Source organism: Drosophila virilis, chromosome 3 (assembly GCF_030788295.1).
Source record: "Drosophila virilis strain 15010-1051.87 chromosome 3, Dvir_AGI_RSII-ME, whole genome shotgun sequence".
Taxonomy (NCBI): domain Eukaryota; kingdom Metazoa; phylum Arthropoda; class Insecta; order Diptera; family Drosophilidae; genus Drosophila; species Drosophila virilis.
In genome coordinates this window covers 22370613-22391304 of record NC_091545.1, presented here as the reverse complement: position 1 = coordinate 22391304, position 20692 = coordinate 22370613, and the positions used below count along the sequence as shown (strand labels likewise).

Below are 20692 nucleotides of genomic sequence, written 5' to 3'. Positions count from 1 at the left end.
ATTTATATCAAAGCTCATATTTCAACTGGCTATCTGTTTTTCATGTTTTAACAACTTTCGAACGTCAGACATTTCACAATGCATACCATGTGTCATATAATAGACTCGCATTCTTTTCTTCCATGCACACGCATCCAACACACACACACACACACAGGGAGATACTTATACACCCACACACACGGTTAACATCAATGTCAGTTGTGTTGCCTTGTCGCCTGGGCTAGTTCACATTCGCATTCCACCTACTTTGGTACCCACTCAGCCCTGTTCTCGTCATCTAATCCCATACCGACGCACTCCAGACGCTTTACACGTGCTCCACGCCATTCAAGTGCCTGCAACCGGTAACCGGCAACAGCAAAGGCAGCGGCAACAGCTCCTTGGCATAATCGCTCAACAACAAAGAAGAGCGAGAGAGAGAGGTGTCAAAGCGGAGGCAGGTAGGGAATAGGTAGCCACGTGGAGGTGCACAGCTAAGACATTTTATCTGTGCCTTTGCGTTGCCAGCGCGTTCCGTTGCGGATGCGGAAGCTTGTTGATGCTTTTACCATTTGTTAAGTGCTGCTTGTTGCTCCAGCTGTCGATGCTGAGGTCAACGCTGCAGGTGCTGCTTTTCCACCTGCCTTTTGCCATCGCCGCCTGTTGCTGCTATTGCTGCTGCTGTTGTTGTTGTTGTTGTTGTTGTTGTTGCTGTCGTTGTTGCTTTCCCTGTTGCTATTGGTTATGTACTCAGACATGTAGGGTATGAATTGAGAGCCGCATATATCAGGTCCAACACAGGAGATTCTCCCACTGTGTCTTGGAATTTGCACTTGGATTTTTCGGCTTACTACGTGCTTTGGCGTTTGCTTTTAGTTGCGCTCTGCGCTATGCACTAATCCTAAGTAACTGTTGTTAGTGGCATCGACTGTAAGAAGAGAAACAAGCAAAAGTGCTCCGATCAGATGCTAACGACTGCCTAATACTCGTTTGCAGTCAAAGCAATTTGAACGATCTTTACAAATTTACAGAGACAAGCTATTAATTTGTGAGACTAAAAAATTTTGGATCGACATTTTGAAGTTGTAAAAGAACGATTTTATTTGAAATGTGCTACCCTTGCGTTTATACAGTTACAAAGTTGGCCATCGCAAAAAACCTATATACTCTTTTCACTTTCTGAACAGGTATTAGAATACCAAAAGCCACTGCAAAGTTTGCCACGCAGCTAACTTCATGTGAGGTGCAATTCAGTCAAAGTTTTGCGAATCAGAAATGTGCTAGAGAAAAAAACGTTGCATACTCTCAGGCGTCCGGAGGTCTGGCACTAAATATACCCTAATAAAATGGTATAACTAACTGCATATCGAGTTTAATTGTACAAAAATTGGTCAAGGACTTCCGTAAATTGGGTTACGTGCTCGAGTTTTTTTTTTTTTGAGTTTTTTTAGTCGTTAGATTCTTGAATGTGCTTCATTTAATACAATAAAATATTGTTTGTGCTCCAATTTATAGTTTGTTTTAAAGAAAAATACTTTGTAAGTGTGTATACAATTCGTTGTGTACATTTTTCTAAGCTTCGCCTCGTTTTTGTTTTTGCCATTGAGAATTGATACAAAACCAAAAAGACGCTCCTGACGGATTGCTGCAGTTAAGGACAGGAGCAACATCAGCAGCAACGGCAGCTTAAAAGTGCATTTCTCAGTTACGACAGATGGAAATTTTATGCACGCTGTTCTTAAATTACAAGTTTATATCTTGTAGCTGTAGCTGTATTTGTATCTGTATCTATATCTGTATCTGTGTCTCTATTGGTATATTAGTGCCAAATGCTTTTCTGGGTGTTGCCAGCGACTATTTGAAAAATGTGCATTGCATGTTAGCGATTTACCCTTTTCGGTTTTGTTTACAACTTGAGCGAGTTGAGTTGAGTTGTTGAATTCCCGAACATACAAATTGTCAAGGTGCCAAGCGCCAAATGCAGTGCAGATTATTTCCATTAAGGTAAATCCGTCAGGGGAGGTGCCATATTACACCGAACATCAATATCTATTTGCCAAAGTGCTTCCACAAAAAAGTTACTAAAATAATGTGCATTGGCGTTTTTTGCGAGTGCAACATGCGCATTCTAAGTAGTTAAACAAATCGATTTGATGATGTTCTGCGATTATTTCAGTTGTTTTTTGGTTTGGAAAAGAATGAAAATTGCTTTCAAAGATGAAAACTGTTGTCCAAGTCTAATGAACTTCTAGCTTCACATTTTCAACATAACTTATTGACACTCCTTCTAATACTTGCTAAATTTGAATCAAGGCAGTGCGTATTTAATTCCAATAGATATAAATATTGAGGCCGAACATTGTTCACCCATATTCCAGATAGGAGAGGTGAAAAGAGAGAGAGGCTTAGATTTAATGTTCAGAAATAATTTTCAAAAAAGTTTCTAGTCAACAGGTTGGACACACCACAAATGTCGCATTCCACCAATTTTCCACTGTTGCGGGTGGAATTTTACAGAAAATTAGACCAGACAGAATGTAAGAGAAGGGGGCACAAATAAACTTAAACTTTGGCTTTCCAAATTAACAAGATATTTCTCAAATTTGTTAAATCAACTTCTGTTAAGTAAACTTGCGCAAGGCTTAAGGCGGATTCGTGTTAATAAATATTTTGCTGATTTTGGCCTCTGTTTACTTTGGCCTTGTGCCCCGACACAGTCTTAACTAATTTAACCCGCTGTTTAATCAAAACGTCTCTATTATCAAATGCTACCTGCTGTTTACACAAATCAGATTTCTTTACCTTTAGCTAACCGCAAACAAAAACGCGAAATGTCTGTAAAGCTAATTACATTTTGTGTGCCAGGGATTTCAATTAATGTATATGTATTTAATTTAATTGAATATTGCCTTGCGCCTTGGCGTCCTTTTAAGCTGATTGCTTAGAAAATCGTTTGATTGATACAAAAACGGGACAAACTGAAGCGAGCGGCTTGTCACACACACACACAAATGCCACACAGAGAGAGAGAGAGAGAGTTCATGACACATGTTTTGCCTTAGAAAAACACAAGGTCACACAAGTCGTTTGGCGGAGTGGGGCTCCCCAGACGCCAACACGCTAAAGCAGAGCAAAAAAAAAAGGTCAAAGGTGGCATTTAGTGCTGCAGTGGCTCCTTGGGGTCTGGCTGCCTGCCCGACTGCGTCAGTGTTGGGTTAATTAATTTCTTTGGCCTTGCTCAAAAAACGATAAAAAAAACACACACACACATACACACGAAATCGCCATCGAGAAAGTTGCCAGTGTTGCCAAAAGCGTACACACACGCCCCTTTCAAAGGGGCGTTACCAGATACTATGAATTCAACTAATAAATTACAACACAAAAGTCAATAAAATCATTGAATTCATTATAGATACATATACACAGATCGCTTGTGTGTCTCGGTGTGTGTGTGTTTGTCTTGGGTAATTTAAAGCTTTGCGCCAGTTTTTTTGGGGGGTTTTTCGAGGCGTTGCCATACCCTTGACTTTTGGTCTATCAAGGACATTGCCGTCTCAGCAGCATCTCAAGTAAATTAAATGAATTGAACAAATTTACGTAAGTTTCTTAGCTGCATGTTGAACATTTTCCACATTATTTGGATATGCTCCTTAATTTACATGGCTTTCCAACGGCTTTCCGCACAGTTCACTCACTTCTCTCACTCTCTTCCCCTCCCGGCCCTTGCTGGTGTCCGGCCTGTACGGCTTCTGTCTTTGCTGTCGTCCAGTGCAAATTGTCACTAACGATGCGCGTAATTTTATGGCCAGGGAGTTTCTACTTCATTTAAAGTCGCCTCTTCGCACTGGCGTAAAATGTTTGTTGGGCTTTAGCTAAGACCCAATGCTGCTGATATGGTCTGGCCGGTCTCTTCGGCTAGATAATAACTTCACTAGCTATTTTCTAATAAATTAACTTTGAATGAAAAATAAATCAGCTCAAAGCTTGAGCACAAAATTGAGGAGGCTGGAGAATTGAAAACTCAAAGCCGAAGCCTAGACGACATGCAAATGCGGTATTATGGTACATCATTTTTTATTTTACTTGTTACTTTTTATAGAATCACTGTAACTGTACACTTTAAGAGCATATCAAGTGATAACTTATCAAATAATTATAAATTATATACCATTATATGATATACCCCACACTAACTTTTCGTGGATTTTATATTCTTATACCGCGTAGTTTTATGACATTGTAAATTGTACTATTTAAAATCTAGAATCCGTATTCGAATCATAATAATAATAATAATAAGCATAACAATATCTTGAATATAAATAATAGAGATTAAAGCAATCTCGAGAGGAGTCAGTTATATGGGCACGACAACTTCCGTTTATGTAATCGCTGCAGGGTATTGAAAAACTGTAAAGTTTTGCACCATGGCAAATAATGATAGAACTGAAACAGACCTAAAAGCTGAACAATTTTCGAGTTTCTCGTACCGGAAATTGCTCGGGATTGTTCTTAATTTGCCAGACAACAGCGTTGAGCTGATGGCTTTGCTTCCATTGTTGTTGTTGTTGTTGTTGTTGTTGTTGCTGTTGACCACATGCTTGAGATGGCATCAGTTCCAGTTCCACGCCCCCGCACACACACACTCACACACACACGCACGCACACGTTGCTGTAGACTTTTGAGTGATGCACACATGCAGAGATAATTTGTTAGTTGACTGTCTCAGGCGAGCTGCTGCATTATGTTATCCCGAAAGGACCCCAAAGGCTTCTGTTGCCAATGTGCGTAATTCCGACGCACGCTCAACTTTTCACTCCCACATTGATAACAACACACTGAACGGAGTACAAAACTTCTGTGTGTGGGCAACTGCCCAGCGGCTTTTGTCGCATGTTTCCAGCTTGATGAGCTAAAAAAGTTTCACAGCACTGCTTTTAGAATTTCAAACATTTTAATTGCTAGGGTGAGCGGAAGGCAGTGACGGAGAAAAATGAAGAGCGACAAACCAAACTTTACGCTAGCGAATACTTACAAATACCCTGGTAAATGCACTTAGTAATCTTTTATGCAATGATATTTACAACACTTTCATTCACTAATTTGTGGCACTATAACAAAAAAATTTGCGAGAACTTAAAGCGCTTAAACTATGTTATAATAGAAAAAGTTTGTGTGTGCATCAAATGTACAGTGCTGGAAAGTACAGGAAGCTGTAAAAAAAACTCGACAGTGTTGGAAAGTGCAGGCAAGCTGGAAAAAACTATGTTGGGAAGCATAAGAATTTGAATTTGAAAAAATTAAATTTAAATTGAATGATAAATAAAATAATTTTATAAAAGTCATTATGAATTCAAGTATTTAGCAATATAAATACAAGCGATTTCTTTTTAATACCTAATAAGGAAGTCAAGATTTAGGAATAAAATTCAGCTTAAATTTAATAAAATACAGCTATGTATTAAAGTAGTCCGCTATATGCGCTATATCCTTACGAATTCGGGATCTTAGCTAATAGATCGAAGCGAAAAGTTCCAACTTAAGCTTCTCCGTGTCAAGAAAATGCAGGCTTTCATTAAATAACTAGGGTATTAAATATTTTTATGCTGCATAGTTTCAGGCGTCGCATTTGGACTTAATAGTCGGTGCTCATTAAGTCGCCTGCTTGAACACCTTGCCGCACACACATACACGCGTACACATGCACACACACACACACACAGTAAACGTTTTGTCACATTTACACCTATTGCCACTCCCTGTCGTACAATAAATATGTGCTGGCAAATCCGCTTTGATCCCTTTTGGCGCATTGTCGTCAATGTTGCGTTACGCCGCTTCTGTCCCCTCCTCTGCCAACGGCTTTGCCTCTCTCGTTCCACTTCCACTTTCTGTCTCCGCCTTATTGATGTTCTAATTCGCACTTAATCCAATCTAAGATTCGAATGAGCAATTTCAAATTATGATTATACCTTGGCACACGCCCACTCAGCCGCAACAGGCAACAGGCAGCGACTGCGAAGCCACCGACTCTAGGGACACTCTATAATAGAGGAAGGTTGTTGGATTGTTGCTGCCGAAGGGGGCTGGGGTCGGGATCTTGAGCTGGTTGGTTCGGGGTCGGCGGGTCATGCTAGAGGTAGCGCAAAATAAGAAGAAAATTATTTGAAAATATGACGCTAATGAAATTTTATGGGCCATGCGAAGGTTTATTTTTATTATATTTTTTTTTTGTTTTCGTTTATTTTCTCATACCTCGCCATACACACCCCGTCGCCCTCGCTTTGCATTGTTGCAAAGCTGATGCCCAAATAACGGTAAATTAAGCGAGATAAATCTGTGTAGGAGGAGAGGAGCTCAGCTCAGTTCAGTTCAGTTCAGCTCCGGAGTCCGGACTCTACAGTATTTGAGTGTTGGCATTTTCCTGGGATTAAAACTTCAGATTTTTTTCGTTATTTTTTCTTCTCATTTCCTTTTTTTTTTTTTGCGTTTTGCTTTGTTTCTGTTTTTTGTTTAGCTGTTCGCGCTGAGGGACTCGCCTCTCTAATATTTGCACGAAAACTGGGCTATTTATTTGTAAACAAGTTGGCATTTTTAAAAAATTTACATCATTTTTTATGCCTGTGAGCTGCTGCCGTTTGTGGGGGACGCGCATAAAAATTGGTTATAAAAATTGTTTAGCCGTAAATGAAGTATACGCATTTTTTGATGAATTTGTTTTGCAGCCAAATCGGCGCCAAGAGCTAAAGAAATATATTAAATCAGCCATTGAGTGTGATTTTTATGGATCGGTAATAGCACGCACTGAGCGTAAATTTAATGCCAATCCACTAACCGAGGTTCACATTTTAAATGCCCAACGAAGCGTCAGCCCCGATAACTTGTACATAACATACATCAATGTCCGCAATATGCGAGATATATATTTAATAGTATATTCATTTGGTTATGCGAAAAACAACAGATATTAGATAATCAAACGAGCAAGGGAATATTAAAATGAAGTATAATTTTATACGAGCCAAGAAGCTGCATTCATATTTAAGAAGTTCAGATTTACAGTCTGCTTCAAAAGTAACCGACAGAGTACGAATATATTCAAAAGGAAGTGTAGCATATCCGATATTGATAAAATTTTGCATATATGCTGAGCGGACGGATGTGCAAACGGACGGATATAGTTCTATTAATTCGACTTTTGATGTTTAATTAGAATTTATATTCTCCATCGGAAAAGGTTCTTTACTAAGGTACACAAAAATGATTTAGTTTTGAAAAAATACCGTTTTGCAATAACATTTTTGTTCCAACCAAAGCGAATATCGTTTTATGCCTTTAAATCCCATAAAAACGTTTTTCTAGTTTTTCATATTTCGTAGTAGCTCAACGTGCATTTGTATCTTTTCGCTGTATTCGCACTTGTTGGGTCTCTTTTGCTGCCCAACTGCAAAGCTTTGCGCTGTCAGGAAACCGGGAACATGCATTAATCCATTAGCCATGGCTGGGACATTTATATGCAATTGCTGAAAGGCATTTGATAAAGGACAGCAAGAGCTACTCTTAAGCTATTAGCTTCGTTTTCTAGTAAATGTCGCCTAATAAACTGAAATATTACAAGAGAAGTCATTTTTAAATGATGTCCATCAATATGCAAACTATGCAAAGTATTTGATATATCGCAGCTCTTCAAATGAATCCAATCAGCTCATTAGCCAATTCATTCTGGCTGCCATTTGGCCTTAACCCATGGCAAGTTTTCGTGCTATCACAACTTTCTGCCCCAACCATTAGCCTAATTGATAGTTTTTTTTATTTCCATTTTTATTTGTTAGTTGGCCAATCAGTATAAAAATATAAAAAAAAAGAGCAAGGGAAACTTTAGACATGATTGATTCGCAGCTGTGATGTGCGTTGCGAAAGAGATTTATTTGCCATTAAATCTCAATAAAACGATTAATCTAAATCTTTAATCAAATTACATTGCCCGCTGCTCACGTTGTCGCCCGGCTACTAAACCGCTCCTTTTTTTTTGTTATTTTAAATTAAAATGTAATAGAAAATTCATTGGGTTACATTAAAAATGCACTTATCGGCTTAACCCGGGCAAATTGCACAGATCCTGTCGCATGCCGCCCGCCAAACGCCAACTCCTCTTTGCTGCAGACCTAGACTCGTACAAATTGCATGAAATTAATTAAAAATGCACGTGTGTGTATGCCTCTGTGTGTGTATGTGTGTGGCATGCTTTTGTCAAATGGGTGGCCTAAAGTGACCCGCAGGCTGTTGCAGCTTGCAGCAGGGGCTGGGGCAGTGGAGCAGGAATTTCATACATCGATTTATTAATGTCAGGAATGCGCTACCTGCCACGCCCACGCCATCATCTGCATTCGCCCATGTGTGTGTGTGTGTGTGTGTGAGTGTGTGTTTTATTATTTTCTTCAGCAAATGTCGCCGCCTGCAAAGCGGCTTGCATGTAGGGTTGTAGGCGCCACAGCAGCAGCAGCAGCAGCAGCGGCATTTTTTGACGGCATCCATCAGTTTTTTCCAATTTTGCATGTGCATTATTAATGCATGCAGAGTGTGGCGGCTGTCTTGGCCAAGGGAGGTCTGGATAGTGCGGGGCGTATGTGTGTGTGTTATTTTTCTGCCTTGTTCGACAAGTCCCTCGTGATTGTTGTCTGAAGTTGCGTGTTGTTTCAGCTGATAAACGTGCATATTAGTCGACATTCTATACTCCTGTAACGAATCTAGTTATTCCTTTTGTATATACGTGTTTATTTCATACAATGCTGTTGTTTTCAGTTACATCGGCCCACCTGACAAACTGTGGCATAATCGAGGCTTAGTAGAAGGTTTTTTTTATTCTGCATGCTAATAGGTAAAGAAGAGATAGACTTGGGCAAGAAGCAGAATATTGACTGATAGAACGGCCGAAACTATGACAGCAAATGCAATTGTTGCGCGCGTAGTCTGTAAAGTTGTAGCGTGTTATTATATCTTTAACCAAAATTGTTCATAAGGTATATATATGCAGATACCTTTGGCGATTTACTAAATATGTCAATCAATTAAGAGGGATACTTCTTGTCGTACAGGCTAAAATATTCCCTTTCTTGGATTCGTGATATCTCTTCAATATCTTTCAACTCTATATTTTTAATATTACTTATAATTGTTATTGTGCGTACCCAACTGTTTATATTCTTTTTTTCTAATTTATTATCTCTATATATAAGACGGTTTGTCCTGTCTGACTGATTGACTGACGGATTGAATGGGTCGAACAGTATATTCAATGATTATGTGGGCAAAGTTTTAAGTTTCTTCCGATTGGCTTAAAAGGTACTTTCTAAATCAAATAAAATAAAACCAAATAAAAACTAAACAAATACATGTATATTCTAATATTGTATATTTTTTTATAATACTTTTTTCTCATCTTACACCTTCCTTTGTAGCTCTGAAAGAGGACATAACTTTGAACTTAAATTATCTAACAAACTTACGTATTATCTTAAATAACTCAAAAACTTTCATATACTGAAAAGTTAAAGTTAGGCAATTTAGTTTATATTGTCTGTAAATTTGCATTTGCTTATCGTATTGCATTCCTCAGTTATCTGAACGTTAGAGCAACTGCTCGAGTCACCCTCGCTGGGAGCAATGCTCGCCATAAAATTTGTTTATTGTTGTTGCTTTTGTTGTGGGCCATTGTTGTTGTTTTTTTTATGTTTTTTTTTGTGTAGTGACTGCTGTTATTTTAAACGTATTGCTGCCACAGCTACTGCCACCGCTTGCTGCACTTGCTATGCAACAGCGTTGGGCTTCCCCTGGGAACGTTGAACGTTGAACGGCAAACGCATTTTTGCATAACGCATTAAATATTCCAGTTTGTTTTTCCCTTCTGGGTTTCAATTTAAACTGCACCCAGGCTCCACTGTCAGACAGCTCTGGCCATGGGCAACTTCTGCAGCAGCAGCAGCGGCAACAGCATCTACAGCTTGATCTTCTGCTTCAGCTCCAACATGCAACTTGCAACTGGCAACTGGCAAGTCCTCAGCTTGCCGGCGCTTTTACTTTCAGTTCGCATGCTCCACATTTCAGCATTTGTCTGCTTGCGGGGAAAACTGCGGCTGTTTGCGGGGGCAGCTGCTTCATCTTATTCTAACCTGAAGCTATAGAAATGGGTATATGGATTTTAATAATGATATGCAAATGTAATAAAGTTGGGCAAGTAAAGCATTTCTGATGCTATAAAGTGCTTAAGTTCTCAAGCATTGACAGAGAGTCGAATTATCGCGACAGATTTATCGTTATTTGAACATTCGATGCCTTCGATAACAGATAGTTACCCATTATACTATCGATTGTTTTGAATATCAATAGCTTTGTAAAATTAAATCTATATTGAATTAATTATATTAATTAAAAAAATCTGACTACCTCCGAACTATCGAATATATATTTATATTCGTTTAAATCCTATTTACAGGATATCTGCGAGTCAAGCGCTGACAAGTGCATCGTGTCTTCTTTTTGCCGCCTCTGTTTAAAAAGTTAACAAGCGAAATATTTTGATATACCGTCTCGCGGTACGAATCACGCTTCAACTGACTCGACTCAAGTAATGCATGAATGCATGAATGAATGAATGAATGGGACGGTTGACTGACAGTCGGGGAATGCCTGGCTGTCATACTGTCTGTCAGTTAGTCTCTCGGCTTGTATGTGTTTGCCTGGTTTGTCACATTTGCATGATAAATAAATTTATTTCGCTATCTACTGCCGCATATCTAAAGCGCGTTTCTTCAATTTTTATTTTCTTCTTTTTTATCTTTGATCTCTGTGGAAGTTGTTGTGGACAAAACAAAAAAAACTGTTGTTGTTATGCTTTCAGCGCGGCGTTAGAAGTAAACGCTAATATTCGGGGACGCAATTTATGAAAATTACTGCACAATGATGCGCACAAGGACGAAATGGCGAACGTGGACACCCAGTCCAAGCCAGACTGGACTCGACCGGGCCGGTCATAAAAAATAAGCACCGCCAAACAGTTTGTGGTACTGTGTTTTTTTTGTCGCTTTTGTTGTGCCTGTGGTTGACCCACGCTTCGGTCATGTGTCGCAGTATCTGTTGTTGTTTTTAGCTACTGTTTATTGTTGCTGATGCTGCTGCTGTTGTTGTTGTTGTTGCTGTTGTAACTGTAGATGTTGTGACACCATGTGCGCCAAGTGTTGAAATGTTTTTTAACACTCAACTTTGTCGACTGCTTTTAAACACACATTTATCGCGTTGCTCTACAATTGTCAAAAAGTGGCGTGCATTTTGTAAAGCGATTTGAAAGTTAAGAAAACTTTCTACTATTTTTTAATCTGTAGAAAACAACGTTTCAAAATTTAAGGAATATTTGTACAGGGTTATTAAAAATTGTACGCTTTAATTTTATGAAATTAGATACTAGAAACATTTTACTAAAGTCTGTTTAGATATTTATGTATTTGATTAATATTTTAGAAAAAATGATAATTAATTTATCGAAAATTATGAGCTTTTATTATGTGAAATCAAGTATCAGTATTTCAATTTATTTATTTGAAAAATATTTGTGAAGAGTTTTTAACAAATTATCGGAAACCATTAGCTATTATTATATGAAATATATACAAATATTAATAATAAACTTTTGAATAGTATTAATTTATAATACAAAATACCATAAACCAATTTATTATCCATGCATTGCTGCTATTCCCACCTTTTTTTTTTAATTTCAAAGGGTATCAAAAGTGCGACGTGTTTGTCGCCAAACACTTCATCTTAATATGAATTTTTTATATTGTTTTTTTTCTTTTTTTTTTTTTATATTTTTTGGATAATTTTTTTCGCTCGGTTCATTTAGCAACGTCCCATGCAAAACTGCGTCCGAAAAAGAGCAACAGAAAAACAAAAAAAAAACATAGAAAAAAACAACATAAGTGTCCATGGTGGCAAGAAAAAACTTTATATTTGTTCTACAACATTGCGTGCGCTGTGCTTTCGTATTTGTTGTTGCTCTTGTTGTTGTTGTTGTTGCTGGTGTCCTGGTTTGTAGCTGGTCTCCACGCGCGCGGGTTGATAATAATTTTATGCTTACCCAACGTTGTGTTTTTTTCCCCTTCTTCCTTTCGTTAAAAGCGCAAAGTTTTGCTTAAACGCTCATAACAGTAAAAATAAAATAACAACAACATTATGCAGAGCATCAAAAAAAAAGAAGAAGAATGTTTACAGTCGCTGGTTAAGTGGAACTATGTGAAGTGAGCTGCAAATATTTAAAACAATTTTCTGGAATTTTAGGCTTCAATAACAGATAGTTTAATGCATTGAAAAGAACAATGCGAATACAACTTGCACTAATGTTTAGGCAGGCTCGCTGCACGCACAAGTTAGTTTCATGCGCAACGTTAAAAAAGGCGCAAGAAAGTATGCTATGAAAACCGCAAAAATTGCGTAAGTGAAAACTTGCTACCCATTTGCATGTGTGTGCATGTTATTGTAGCATAGTTAAACGCAAACGTGTAAGCTACTTTGAAAACTCCCATGCATGCACACACACAAGCACACACAAATAAAGGTATTTTTCTTACGCAACAAAGCTTAGATTGGACGTACTTTGCTTGAAATGCATGCGGAATGCTCTGCGGAAAGGTTATTTAAATACATGCCAAAAGCTCAAGTATTTTCTCTTGAGCTGATTATTTGTGTAGACACCTTCGCATTAAATGTTTATGTGTGTGTCATATAAACAATTACTATAATAAATTTCTTTTTGCTGCAAAGACTCTTTGTTATAGAGTATAGCATAAATTGCTTTGTATCATTTTCTTTGGCCTCTTTTGCACATTTGTTGCTGTTCTAATGTTGCGTATACGCCGCTGTGTGCGTGGCATCTGAAGCTAATGCCACTTTACAAAACTTTTGTGTTATGCAACGAAGCTGGCAAAATCCATACACCAAACTATGCTGGCCCCATCCACCTCTCACTTGCCACAAACACAGCCCCAACAACTTGCAACAACCCCTACAATGGCCAAGCGTTCCTCCTAATGGCGCATTTGTGCGCTTTTGAAGTTTAGCCGCGTGCATTTCGCGTTCATTTGTGAAAGCCAAAGGCAAAATGCAAAGCCCAAAGCCCCCAGAGGGAAAGACGGAAAGAGAGAGAGAGAGCCTGGCTGTAGAAGTGCGAGAGAGAGAGAGAGAGGGTAAGCGACCGTAAACCATGTAGAGCTCAGCGTGTGACACTTGAGCCGCATTGTACAAATGGTTTATAATAAATTTGGCGTTTTGTGCAACTTTTTGTGTGTGAGGCAAGGATTTGCAGGACATGGTCAATTAAAGCTTTTAATGCCATGCTATTCGATTAGGTAAATTAACGCCGACTGCAGCCGTTCGGCTTTTATAATTTGCATACATTTCGCAAAACGCGAACAAAACACACACACACACACATATACAGTCACACACACGCAGCGCATTTTCCGATTTAATTAAACTAATTTTCAGCCTCGCAACGCTTATTGATCATTAGAAGAGTTTTTTTTTGTTTGGTTTGTTTTTTTCCAATCATTTTTGCGCTGCAAGTCCGATGCTGCCGCTGCAGCTGCTGCACCTGCTGCAAATGTATTGGCAATGTGTTGCCAATGCCAAACTAATGACACTGTCATGCCATGGCAGCACACGACCCGCTGCCCGTCCGTCCGACCGCCTGCCTGCCTGCATGCCTGCCTGATGTCGGCACCCATTCTCCAGAGCCAGCCCATTGTTGGCAAGCAAAAAGTTTTGTGCCGTAGAAAACTGTGCCAAACACGGCATAAAATGACAGGCAAATGTCTTTTAAATGACGCGAGTGAGACACAAAAGGGAACGCCCGCGGGATTCGCTAGTTCTACCCCCGCCTTGCTCTCCACTAGCCGCTATCCACATTGCGGCAGCCATGCCAGCGTCCGTCTGTCCGCGCCGTCGTTGTCGTGGCTGACGATGCGCAGCTAAGCCCGTAAAAATCTATTTTTCAAACCAGTTGACAAGGCGCCTCCTCCCAGCGGAATCGCTGCCGAAGTGCGGCAGCGAGGCGGGCGAAGTAGTTGCACAGGCAACGGGGCGTATGGAGGATATTTTATGTGTGAAACACAAATGAAAAATGGTTTGCAAGTTGGCCAATATATGAAAAAAGGTATATTAAGTTTATACGCATCTAATAAGATAACGCTTGCTGCATACATAAATTTGTGAATATCAAGATAGAGTTTTTCTTTTTGGCAAAACTAACATATTGCCCAATCAGGAAATTACATTATTTTTGATTTAAACTCGGAGTAGGTCAGTCCTACTAAACCTTATCGCCCATAAATCTAAGTTTAAATATTTAATTTTATTGCGATCGTCATTTTTATTTGGTTTAAATTTATTAGTTTGTGCGCTTTTTTTGGATTTACAGAACAGCTAAGATTTAAAACATAAACATGTTTCTTTATTTTTAATATCCTTCTGAGAGGTTATTGTTGTTTAGTCATTAAATGTGAAACGCTTGGAAGGAGATATCTTTATCAAGATATTTTGACCAAACTTGGCATTCAAAGGTTTCGCTGCACATCTTTTCAATATCGGACAAGTATATCATATAGTTGCCATATAATTTCGAGATATGATCAAGATTTCAATACTTAACATATAGACAAATAAGAACAATGGGTTGAAAATAACTTTAAGTAAAAGAAAATGTGTCGAAGGGTATCAATATTGGGCGTGGCGAATCCTTACTTTCTCGTTTAAATATAGTTTTCCCATCATTAATACAACAAATAAACAATTACACTTTTAAAAGCTAAAATTTGTGGTTTTACATTTTATCAAAGATTATCTGTGTCAGCTCTGCCTGCTCTTTTTACGCAATTATTTCATAGCATAAATATTTCTTAAATCTATTTGACATTTAAGAGCTTACGTACACAGAAATAGATGCCAAGTGATGACCTGCATTGCAAATAGTTTTCTAACCAAAATACTTTATTCAAGCTAGATAAATTTTTGCAAATTCAAAAATAAAACATAATAAATAAAGAGGGCCAAAATATGTATTAGGCACAGGCGACAAGAGAGCATGACAATGATGACTACGTTGACAGTTAGGACAGGAGGTTTTCGGGTTGGGGTTTGGGGCTGGTTTCATAACGTGCCCTTGGGGAGCCATTTCAATTATCAGGCCACAGACGCACTCAGGCCAGGAGAATACCAAAACATATGCTCAAATATGGAGCACTTCTGCCCAAATCTCGCAAATACAAACAAATGAAACGTCGAGACATGTTGAGGGTCTGCTCAAGGGGTCAATCCTGGGTCAGACATGCTACACGTAAGCCTGCTGCAGCATGTACTCGTCCCTCGTCTCTTGGCCTGAGCAGGCAAACAAACACGGCAATCATGACACTTTTTATGCATTTGCATATAAAAAACCCCAATGGCCAAAAAGGACGTGGAGAACCCAAAACGAAAGTTTTTCTTTGCCATTCAAAATTTATGTGCCAAAGCAAAATCAATAAACTGACGAAACGGCCGAGTTCCAGTTTTCATCTAATTCTAACCACAGCGTTAGGGTATTCGAGACAGCTTGAACTCTCTACAGAAAGTAAAAACATTTTAGAATTAGTTTAATTTATTATTTAAACGAATTATTTTCAAATTTTTCTTTGATTTCAAGTTTTTGTCGTTGTATTTTTCTTTCAGAATTTCTGCTCGGAAAACTCTTAACTTTATTGTGTTTGTGGTAAGTTTTATAATTTATTTATTTACAAAACTATTCTATTGTTTTTTCAATTATCTTATGAAATATTTTTAAATTTAAATTGATTTTTCCTCGAAAGCGTGTTAAAAATTCTGCATGTCTTATTTTCTGCTTTTCTAAACTTTTTTTTTTTACATTTTGGCCTTTGGGCTACTTTGCCACGGCCTGCTTATCAGTTGACAATAAATTTTTGTTGCCCAGGGACATAAATTGAGCGCAGAGGTCCCCACATCCCTTTGTGATGTATTCGTGTTTGTGGGTGTGTCGGTGTTTGTGTGGGAGAATGCGTGTGTGTGTGTGTTTGTTGTCTCATAAAAAGCGTTGCATACTTTGCGGCGTTAAACGTGAATTTTATGCACAAAAATTATATGGCATTGCAGTTAAGGAGCGCAACAGCAGATGTTTGAATCTTGAAAACAGGCGCTGTGCTTTGTGTTGTTTTTTTAAGTTTAATTAAGTTGAAAATATTTGTTGCTTTAAATAATAAGAACCGTAACAGTAACAGTAACAACTGAGCCTGAGCAATGCCGTAAAATCTATAAAAACAAACGCAGGAAACACGGTAAAGCAAAGCAAATGTTTGGCAAAAGTGTGGAGTCAAGTAAAAGGCACGGAAATAAAATGCTCAGTAACTGTAAATACAACGCGGCGTATGCGTAATGTGAGAATTTTATGCAAAAGAGCCTTTGGTACGACAGCAACAAGGATAACAACGGCAGCTAGCACAGGAGCAGGACCTCGAGCTAGAGCTGAACCAGCTTAGATATTGGACAACATCGCCTGGCGCTTGGCTTGCGTCTGACTATAAAACGGCGCCCAGAGCCCAGAGTTCGGGCGGACCATTTGCAGAACGTGGTCGTTCTCAATGTTATTGTTGCTGTTGTTGTTGTTGTTCTTGATGTTGTTGTTGCCCATTGCCCTGGCCTGGCATTAAAATTTGAAGCACCAAATTAACTGCAGCTTTTGCACAAGTGAAACGCGAGAAGCGCTCACAAGCTCTGTAATACACTATAACCAATGAAATGTTTAAAACGGGCACATTAGCTGCGTCTGGCACTTGGAATGTGATATCTGAAATAAAATCAAGTTTTGAACTAGCGTGTATTGTTCGGCCTTGTCAGTAGAAGGTACTATTTATTCTGTCAAAAACTGATTTATTATATTTTTCTTGAAGTTTATGCCATGATTTAAAAAAAAAAATTTTATCCATTTCATCGTACTTTTTTATTGGCTTGACAACAACGGACTAGTTTGTACTTAAATTGTTATTATTTGAATTTGAAAAATGTTTGAAATTATTAAAATATGCAATATGCGTTTAATGCATTAAATTACCGCCAGATGGCGTCAAGATCAACAACCATTTCCATTTCCGGTTACATTTGCAGAGCATTTCCTGTTCGTTTTCGCACAGCGTTGACCAGTTTTGCTTGATATTTTTTTTTTATCGTTTTGTATTTTAAATGTGAAAATTTTTCGTTGCGCTCATTGCTGGCAGCCGTTGTTGTTGTTGTTGTTGTTGTTGCTGCTGCTGCTTTTGTTGTTTTTGTTACTGTCTGTGCTAGTTTCGCGCCATGATGATGAAAATTAAAATAAAATGAAATACATTTGCCTACAGTAAGCACAGCATAAACACATACATACACACACACACACACACACACACACACATACGCACACAGCTACAGAGTGGAAGCCCTTTTGCCACTTGACTGTAGAGACAGTCAGTTTTGTGCCATTTCCTGTTTGTGTGTTTCTGCTGTTGTTTCTGGTGGCTCAGCTGCCGCCATTTTTGGGCGCCATTTGCTTAGCTCGCGCGCTCGCTATGCTAATCGGAAACGGAAATGGCGCATATTAATACGCAAGCTGGCTCTCAAGGAAGTCGGTCGGTCGCTCGCTCGCTAGGGCTCTATGGCTAAGTATGAAAGGCAGGCAGGAGGGCAGTCGCATGAAATTTTTAAAACCTAATTAAAATGTTGAAATGGAATTTGTTAATTTAAAATTGGGTAATTTGCAGCAAGAAGCTGAAAATTGCCACTGCCAGAGCAGCTGCTCTGTAGGAAAAACAGTTAACAACTTTGTTGCTCTAAATTAACTACTCATAATGCCGCCTTCGAGTAACTCACGGCTTTGCTCCACTCCGCTTCACTCCACTTGACTCGACTCGACTCATGTCCTGTTTACTAAAGTGTGTTCACCAGTTTTCTCGTGCTTGGTTCCAGCGTTGGCAACGTCTACAAAATTGGCAGCAGCTATAAACATTGTGCTGCAATTAAGCGTTATTTATAACCGTCTAGCTGGTAGCCGGAATCGCCGTGCTTAAAACCAACGAGCGATGGGGTTCGGGTTTGAGTTAGGTTCTGTTGTGTCGGGGCTTGGCTTATTTGCCAGCACTTGGGGCCAATGACTTAACTGTTATTGCATTTTGCACCTTCTTCTTTACGTTTTTTTTTTCAACCTTTATTTATTTTTTTTTTTCAATTTTGTTCGCCCTGCCTTTGGGTGCTGGCGTCAACTTTTGGCGTCAATTGACAACTTTTGTTGTTCCCGCCCCCCCCACGCGCGCTTTAACGGGTTTCTTTCTCTGTTTGCGCTATCTGATTGAGACGCCAAAACTGTCCTACAAAACAGAGCAGCAAAAAATTGGAAAGGGGGTTGAACATAAAGCAAAGCACGACAAGCAGCAAGAAATTGAGATTGCCATAGCTCTCTCTCTCTATCTCTCTCTCTATGGAGATATAGATATAGATATGGACACGGCCATAGCGTGCTTCCCATTCCTTTGCCACGCCTTTTTCCCTTTTTTTTTAATTCTTTGTGTTGCGTCTGGCTGAAAGTGTGAGAGAAAATTGCTGGCTGCCAGACTGCAATGCGATATTGTTGAATATCCAGGGCTAAAAAGGTACACACGCTATGGCTTAAACTTTGGCCGCTTTGCGGCTCTGATGAGGTTGCAAGCGATTGCATGCTTGCAACAACTCGTTGCAGCTTAGGCAAAACTGAGTGAATATGTTTGGCCGCGGCGACAGGCTTTGAGAAGGTTGCGGCGAATGGGGATCGAGGCTTTAAATATATGTGAATAATAATATTATTAAAAATAATAATTCTAATAATGGTAATAATAATAATAATGATGATAATGAGAATGAGGATAAAGCTTATAATGATTAAAATAATAATAATAATAATAATATAAATATTACAATTATAAGTATTATTATTAAATAGAATACCATTTGCATGGCCAGGTTATGCTTTCTTAGTTGTTATTATTCTGCTTTTGTTATTATTCTTGAATGTTTTATTAGTTTGAGTGCTAAACGAGCTCAATTAATTGTTCTTAGCGTCAGATTTTGTAGCCATTTGAAATGCATCATCATTTTGGCAAATACCAAATTCAGATTTGACTTTGCTTTATCTGACACTTCCGGCTGCTAAGAGTTGAACTTGACTTCGCATTATTAAACTCAAAACGTTGCCAACTGACGTCCCGCTCCTGTGGGTCCAAGGGTTGACTTGGCAGTTGGCTAACATTTGGCTGCACGGGAAATTCAGCAAAGTTGCATTAAAAAATGGCAGTGCTTTATTTATGATTTTTTTGTTGTGCTTTCTTCATTTGCCCTCGCCATTGTGTGAATGGGATTTGCTTTGCATTTGTTGTTGTTTATTTTCATTTTTTATCTGGATGTATTTAGTTTATCGTTCATATTTTTCTTTTCCAACGAAACGGAACTCATTAAAATAATTCACATGCAAGCATTTTATCGATCGCTGTTTGCCGTTGACGAACGTCGTCTGGGATACACTTTTTTTATTATGATTTTATTTTACTTTTTGTTTTCTTTTTGCTCTTAACTGCTTCTTTTTTTTTTGTTTTGTTAGTTGCACTCTGTAAATTTTCCGTTTTCCGTTGCTGCCGCTGCTGCTTTTCTTTCACGTGTTGCCAGTCGCAAGCGCTTCGTCTTGTGTGTGGTCCTGTGTCCCGGCAGCGTCTGTGCAGGAAATTCATTTGGCCCGTCCTCGTGTCATAAATGCTATATGCATATATGACCATTAAGAATTAATAATATTTTAAAACGATGGCGCTAATGATGCACTGTGAGGCGGCAGACACAGAGCGATAGGCGTGGCGCAGCATTTACACTTTTGAATTTAAAAGAAAACCATAAAAATAAAAAGTCAATTTACAGGCTAAAAGGGCAAATTATTTATGAAACAATGGACAAGGCAGGCACTTTGATGCAATCAATAAAAACAATAACATGCAAATAGCATGCATCTTGCCTATGGTCGAGGCTCAGATACTCTTTAAATGCTTTGAAGGGCATATAAACGCATTTCATAAATATAAATTGCTAAGCTTTTAAAACTCAACTAATCGTGATATTACCTGTAGAAGTTCATAGAGCTCATTTCGTTTGGCAGCTTAAATTTTCTTAGAATAACAAAAGAAATATTTCTAAATTTAAGTCAAACGCTATTCCAGGAAAAATCTTAAAGCACTTTGCGGAGCAAACATATTTACATAGTTGTGCAACCCTCCTTAACGGAAGTAAATTCCATTCCAAAGAGTAACAATATCCAGAAATTGTGATGTGTGTGTCTGCCAAAAATTTTCCAAAAGCCTACCCAACGTAATGGTTAAAAAGATATAACTTTTGTTTGTTGGCCAGGCTAAGAGACAGAGAGACGCTGACGGAGGCGAATGAGGACGTGGCGGCTTTCATCTCCTGCATACTGATGAATGTGCGTGTGTATGTCCGTGTGTGTGTGTGTGTGTGCGTGTGTGTGTGAGCTGGATAGATTGGCTGTCTCGCATGCCTGAATGGAATTGCATTACCAAACAGCCGATATACGTCGATATCAACGACTGGGATTCCCAGGCCCAGGCC

At 38.8% G+C, this 20692-nt stretch overlaps 1 long non-coding RNA gene across 1 annotated transcript in view; it reads left to right on the top strand.

The window, feature by feature from the left end:
• LOC116650593 (uncharacterized) overlaps positions 1-20692 on the top strand; it is a 268500-nt gene that overhangs the window by 33650 nt on the left and 214158 nt on the right. Inside the window, exon 2 of the long non-coding RNA XR_004303596.2 lies at positions 15743-15782. This is a non-coding gene — a long non-coding RNA (uncharacterized lncRNA). The remainder of the gene's footprint in view (positions 1-15742; positions 15783-20692) is intronic.